Raw genomic sequence first — 6,920 nt, forward strand, 5'->3', positions numbered from 1 at the left:
TGCGCCTTTCCTGGAGCTCACTTGGTAGCCCAGGCTGGCCTCGAACTCACAGAGATCCGCCTGGCTCTGCCTCCCGAGTGCTGGGATTAAAGGCGTGCGCCACCAACGCCCGGCTAGCCTTTCTTACTTATTTATTTATTCTTGTGTTTTTGTTTTGTCTTGTTTTGATAAAGGGTCTTATAATATAGCCCTGGCTGTCCTAGAACTCACTCTGTAGACCAGGCTGGCCTTGAACTCACAGAGATCTGCCTGTCTCTGCCTCCTGAGTGCTGGGATTAAAGTCGTGTGCCACAACTGCCCAGCTTGTTTTATTATTTTATGTACATGATTGGTTTTTCTGCATTTATATATGTGTACCACATACAAGCCTGGTACTCTTGGAGGTCAGAAGAGGGCATCACATCCCATGGGACTAGAGTTACAGACAGTTGTGAGCTGTCATGTGGGTGCTGGGGGTTGAACAAATGCTCTTAACTGCTGAAACAACTCTCCAGACCTAATCTCAAACTCTTTATTCCCCTGCCTCATCCTTCCAACTTCTGGAATCATAGGCATGCTTCACCAGCCAGAAAGAATAAATTTTATTTTTTAAACTTTTAAAAATTTGTTTTATATATATGTAATTTGCCTGCATGTATATGGATGCACCATGGGCATGCAGTGCCCTCAAAGGCCTGAGGAAGGCACCAGATTCCCCTGGAACTGGAGTTATAGACAGTTATTAGCCACCAAATGGGTGCTCAGACTCAAACCCAGGTCCTCTTAACTACTGAACCAACTCTCCAGTCCTAAGAATGAATTTTATACTGTGTGTTCAGATGGTTCAGCAGTTAATAGAGTATACTGCTCTTGCGGGGAACCCAAATTCAGTTCCCAGCACTCACATTTGGTAGCTCACAAATGCTTGTAACTCCAGATTCATGGGATGCCTCTGTACTCAATGAGGACCTGCATACACATGCAGATACCTAAAGACAATCACAAACACATATAAGTTTTTGAGACAGGTGTTGTAGAATATTATTTTAAGATGTGTTACATTTGTTTGTGCTGTGAAACATTTGCTTAATGATGCAAAGATGTGTTGCATTCTTTTATGTTGCATTTGTTTAACTCTGTGAAGCTGTGTTACTGTGCCTGTTTAAAACACCTGATTGGTCTAATAAAGAGGAAAGGGGGATAGGTGTTGCTGCCAGAGAATAAATAGGAAGAGAAATCTGGGGAGAGGGAGATCAAGGAGCAAGAGGAGGAGGACTCCAGGGGCCAGCCACCCAGCTACACAGCAAGCCATAGAGTAAGAAGTAAAGAAAGGTATACAGAAATAGAGAAAGATAAAAGCTGAGAGGTAAAACATAGTTAAAGAGAAATGGGATAATTTAAGTTAGAATAGTTAGCTAGAAACAAGCCAAGCTAAGGCCAGGCATTCATAAGTAAGAATAAGTCTCCATGTATTTACTTGGGAGCTGGGTGGTGGGCCCCAAAGAGTTAAAAAAAAAAACCAACTACAGACAGGGTCTCACTATGTAGCTCTGGCTGTCTTGGAACTCAACATGTAGACCAGACTGACCTCAAACACACAACGATCCACCTGCCTCTGCCTCCTGAGTACTGGGATTAAAGATGTGCATCATTACACCAGGTTCTTGTTAATTTTTTTTCAAGACAGAGTTTCTCTGTGTGTAGCCTTGGCTGTCCTGGAACTCTCTCTGTACCAGGCCAGCCTTGAACTCACGGAGATCTGCCTGCCTCTGCCTCCCAAATGTTGAGATTAAAGGCATATGCCACCATTGGCCAGCTTCTAAGAAATCCTTTTAAAAGAATGATTTTTATACTCTGTGTTACCAATATCTGATTTCCAGTATGCACCATCACACTCAGCTCCTGATATAGCTGGGCAGAGAGAGGAAGTAAGATGGCAGGGCACAGAAAGGTATATAAGTGTGAGTATACAGGAAGTAGTTCTCTTGGGCTGAGGATTTCCTAGAGTAAGAACTTGTGGCTTGGCTTGTTCTGTTCCTCTGATCTTTCAGCTTTCACCCCATTATCTGGTTCCAGGTGTTTCTAATTAATAAGACCATTTAGCAATTTGTGCTACATCCCTTTTATTTTATTTTACCTATGTATTTATTTAGGCCCTTTATTACGTGTGTGTGTGTGTGTGTGTGTGTGTGTGTGTGTGTGTGTGTGTGTTTGCTTGTGTGCCACCGAATACATATATGGATGCCAGAGGATAATTTAATTTGCATGTCAGTTCTTTTCCTTCTACCATGTGGGTCCTGTGAAATTATCAGGCTTGGTGGCTGGCATCTTTGTTTGTTTGTTTATTTGTTTGTTTGTTTTCTTTTGTTTTTTGTTTCTTGAGACAGGGTTTCTCTGTGTAGTTTTGGTGCCTGTCCTGGATCTCATTTGGTAAACCAGGCTGGCCTCGAACTCACAGAGATCCGCCTGGCTCTGCCTCCCGAGTGCTGGGATTAAAGGCATGCGCTACCAATACCCAGCTCATTTGGGGTTTTTATGGCATGGTTTCATGAAGACCTGGCTAGCCTTGAACCCACTATGTGGCCAAGGCTGCCTTGAACTCCTGATTCTCTTACTTTGTTACCTCCTGAGTGCTGGAATTAAAGGTGTGTGCCTCTATACTGACACTCCATATTCTTTTAATTTTATATTTTGAAATTCTGTCTCACTTAGCCTGTATTTCTTCTAGCTAAGAATCTTTGAATATATGGTAGTCCTTTATTACATTCTGGACATTCATGACTCTTCTGTGGTTTGAATGTCTGGATTTATTGTCTTCCTGAAGAATATTGGACTTTGGCAGTCAGTGATATATGCACATTATCCTCTCTTAAGGTCTGTTGCTAAGCTTTGTAGGGCAAGTCTAGGAAGCTTTTACCAACAGTCAGTTTAGCTATTCCTAAGGTGTGACCCTTCTGGGTTTTCACTGATTCACTTCCTGGATCTTCACCCTATGTACATGTGTTGAATATTCAACCTGAAATAATGCCAGGTTTGGTGGCTCAAGCCTGGAATCTAGGCCAGCTTAGGCCAACTCAAAAACAAAAAAACAGGACAACAGAAACAAACCTCTGAAACCCAAGGAGGATAGGCAGGGATGGGCTAGGCTGAGCTACAGAGTGCTTGCCCCACTGTATTACACCTAGGTTCACAGAGGAGAGAAGAGGGAAGAGGGAGGTGGAAGGAGAAAGGGGGGATGAGTCTGCAGAGGTTATTCTTGGGTTATTACAGAGGAGAGGGATTCAAGGCCATTTCCTGTAATTACTCAGCATTCTCATGTAAATATCACAAGCTCCAAACACTTCACCCTGTCACATCTGTTTCTCAGTCCCATCGTTCCCAGCTTTTTTTTTTTTTTTTTGGTTTTTCGAGACAGGGTTTCTCTGTGTAGCTTTGTGCCTTTCCTGGAACTCACTCGGTAGCCCAGGCTGGCCTCAAACTCACAGAAATCCGCCTGCCTCTGTCTCCCGAGTGCTGGCATTAAAGGTGTGCACCAACCTGGCCCATTGTTCTCATCTTATTTGCTCACACAGGAAGCCTAGGTGTCAACCTTTGGTCTTCATGATGACCTCTAGTTCAACAGCATCAAATAAGGTCTTTCTTGAAATCACTATGATTTCTCTCCCCAGCTTTATAATGTTTCATCAAAACTGCTAGTTCATAGATCCACCTCTCATCTTGTCAGCCCCACTGGACTACCTAGCAGGAATCTGTATAAAAATGTCCACAAATAGTAAACTGTTCACCTAAAACTTGCTTCTCACCATGAGTCCATCTTAGTGCAGATATTAGAGTTCAGTATAGGTATTAGGGCTTACAAGATGGCTCAGCAGTTAAGTGTGAATACTACTCTAGTAGGGAACTGAGTTGGGTTCCAGCACCCATGTCAAGCAGTTCACATATGCCTGTAACTCCAGATCCAGGGGACCTTCCTCTCACCTCTATAGGCACCTGCATGCATGTGCACATACACAGACACACATACATGCACATTAAAAATAATCTTTTTAGCACCTTGGTGTTGTCCTTCATTTCTTTCTCTCAATGCCACTTCCTACCCATTATCAAATCTTAACATCTCTCCCCTAAGAAACTACCCTCTCCAAGCCTGCCTAATTCACCAGCACAACAATCACTTCCTTTGCAATACTGAATTGCAGAAGATCTTTCTAATGCAGAAACCATGAGATTAAAAGGACAACCAGCAAATCTTTTTTTTTTTTTTTTTTTGGAGTTTCTGGCTTGAGGAACTGGCTCAATGAATAAAGGGTTTGCTATATAAGCAAGAGGAACAGAGTTCAGATTCCCAGCACCCATGTAAATGCTGGCTCTCCTGTAATTCCAGCACTCGGAAGGCAGGGAGACAGGGAATCCCCAGAGCAAGTTATCTAGCTAGACTATCAGTCATACCAGTGAGTCCCAAGTTCAATGGACAGACATTGCCTCAATGAATAAGGTGGAGAACAACACTCTAAGATATGTGAAAAACAGGAAAATGTTTATATGCTAATACTAGATGGCACAAAGGCTATTCTCCCTCATACATGGAAGGTACCTAGATTCTGAATTTTTTTTAAGGTGGAGGGCTAGAGCCAGGCAGTGGTGCTGCATGCCTTTAATTCCAGGCCTCAGGAGGCAGAGGCAGGCGGATCTCTGAGTTCGAGGCCAGCCTGGTCTACAGAGTGAGTTCCAGGACAGCCAGAGCTACCCAGAGAAACCCTGTCTCAAAAAAATACAAACAAACAAAAAAACAAACAAAACAAAAGGTGGAGGGCTAGAGTGGTGATTCAGTGGTTTAGAACACTTGTTCTTGCAGAGGACCTGGGTTTGGTTCTGAGTACCCACATGGTGACTCAAAACCATCTGTAACTCTAGTTCCAAGGGATCCAATACCCTCTTCTGGCCTCCATGGATACCTATCTGCATGCAAACAAAACATGTAAATACATATAAAACAAATAAATCTAAAACAAATTTTAGAGAGGCTGGCAAGATGGCATAATGGGTAAAGGCACTTGCTGACAAGTCAGAGGTCCTGAGTTTGATTCTTAGAACCCATATTAGAAAGAAAGAACTGACTCTTGCAAGTTGTCCTCTGGCCTACATACATATTATGACAATATTCACACCTACACACATATACACTCAAACACAGATACAGAAACATAACAAAAACAAACAAAAAGATCACCAAAGCTGGGCATGCTGTACATGTCTATAGTCCCAACACAAGGGCAATAGAGGCAGAAGGATCAGGAGTTGAAGAACATCTTTAGCTACATAAATGATATCAGGACTAGCCTGGATTACATAAAACCTCATTTTAAAACAACCAGAATCTGGAGAGGAGAGATGGCTCAGAAATTAAGAGCACTTGCTGCTCTTGCAGAGGTCCTGAGTTCAGTTCCTGGTATCCACACTGTGGTTCATGATCATTTATAACTCCAGTTCCAGAGGATCTTTTGCCCTCTTCTGACCTCTGTATGCACTGCATATGATGCATAAATAAATACACATGCTGGCAAAACACTCATACACATAAAATTAAAATAAACAAATCTTCAAAACAAACAAATAACATATATAATACCTGAGAGACATTGTCTCTTTGTCTCTCATCTGATCTTAGCTGATAGGTGCAGAGCTTGCTCAGTGCTCTCATACTGCTATTGGGGTTGCAAAATAGGACAAGCCTTGGGTGGAAACTGCCAATATCTGCAATATTCACTATGGAGCATAACAACAAATGGCAAGGCTATGTGTACATGATATGAAAAGACATGTAGATGTTCAGGTATCAAGTAACACTACTATGGGGCCAGGAGGAGAGGGGTGTGTAGGCAATTGTGGGAACAAGACTGGCCCAGGACCTTGCTGCTGGGAATGAATGAAATACCTTGCTATCTGCCATCCATACTGGCTTCTGGTTGAACATTCAAGGTAAATGCGGGGGAAGAGTATTGTACTAGTTATTCTTCTCATTACTGTGACATAATAGCCCCCCAAAACTCAATGAATGAAGACTTTATTTTGGATCACAGTTTGAGAGTAGTTCACAGCTTGCCAAGAAGACCTGGTGATAAGGTATCTGATCACACTGAAACAGAGAGGGATGCATGCTGGTGCTCAACTCACTTTCTCTTTTTTTCTTTTTTTCTTCAGTCTGGAACTTCAGCCTACATTCAGGGCCGTCCCTCCTGAATTAAAGCTCTCTGAAAACACCATCACAGACACACCTACAAGTGTCTCCTACATGATTATGGGTCTCAATTTGTTGTTTTATTTTGGTTTTGAGACAGGGTTTCTTGTAGCTCAGACTAGCCTCAAGCTCACCACATGACTGAGGATGACCATAAAATTCTGATCCTCCTGCCTCTCTCTCCCTAGTTCTGGAATTTTGTGTGCACCACTAAATCTGCCTGGTGGCTTATTATCATTTGAATACCATCCCACTTTCTTGACCTTTCTTCCTTCTCTCTCCATTCCTTGTAAGACAGGGTCATGCTCTGTAGCTCATGCTAGCCTCAAATGCATAATTCTTCTGTCCACACCTTCCTATAATCTCATATCCTGCTAGATGTCAGTGATGTCATTATTCCAGAAAGTCATTGCACTTCATCTTTTGTTTCTTTCTTTGTTGCACACACACATACCACAAAATGACAGAAAAATGAGGGATAAAGGTGTAGCTTAGTGACTGAGTACTTTCAAAGCACCTCCAGTACAGGAAGAGAAAATAGAAAAGGAAGCCATGTGGTGGTGGTGCACGCCTTCAATCCCAGCACTCAGGAGGCAGAGGCAGGCAGATCTCTATGAGTTCAAGGCCATCCTGGTTTACAAAGTGAGTTCCAGGACAGCCAGAACTATACAGGGAAACCCTGTCTCAGATTAAAAAAATATAG

Source organism: Peromyscus maniculatus, chromosome X, assembly GCF_049852395.1.
Source record: "Peromyscus maniculatus bairdii isolate BWxNUB_F1_BW_parent chromosome X, HU_Pman_BW_mat_3.1, whole genome shotgun sequence".
NCBI lineage: Eukaryota > Metazoa > Chordata > Mammalia > Rodentia > Cricetidae > Peromyscus > Peromyscus maniculatus.